Below are 387 nucleotides of genomic sequence, written 5' to 3'. Positions count from 1 at the left end.
CCGCAGAGCGTTCCGCGCAGGATGGCGGAGCTGGGGCGCGCTCCGCGGAGCTCTGCGCCAGGGCTGCGCCGGGGAGGTACTCACGGCGGAGCATCCGCGCCGCAGCCCGCCGGGACGCGGTGCGGAGCCCCTCGGCCGCCCCTCCCTCCCCGCGGCTCCGCGCTCCCGCAGCGCCCCGCGCAGCGCCGCGCACCCGCAGCGACTATTCCAGAAGGCTGCTGAGTGCACCGTGTGTTCGCAATAGATAGATACACAAAAAATAAATTAATAACCCCCCCTCCGCGTGCACCGATGCATGCGGGCAGGGATGCACGGCCCCCGACCCTCCGCGCAGCCCCGCGCCGTAGTAATTTGCAAGGGGCGGTGCAGGGATTGGGGGGGGGGGGG

The sequence above is a fragment of the Corvus kubaryi genome, unplaced genomic scaffold (assembly GCF_017639235.1).
Source record: "Corvus kubaryi isolate FWS band 111438036 unplaced genomic scaffold, C.kubaryi_AGA036_p1.0 split1-131, whole genome shotgun sequence".
NCBI classification, from domain to species: domain Eukaryota; kingdom Metazoa; phylum Chordata; class Aves; order Passeriformes; family Corvidae; genus Corvus; species Corvus kubaryi.
Note: the sequence above shows the minus strand (reverse complement) of the source record.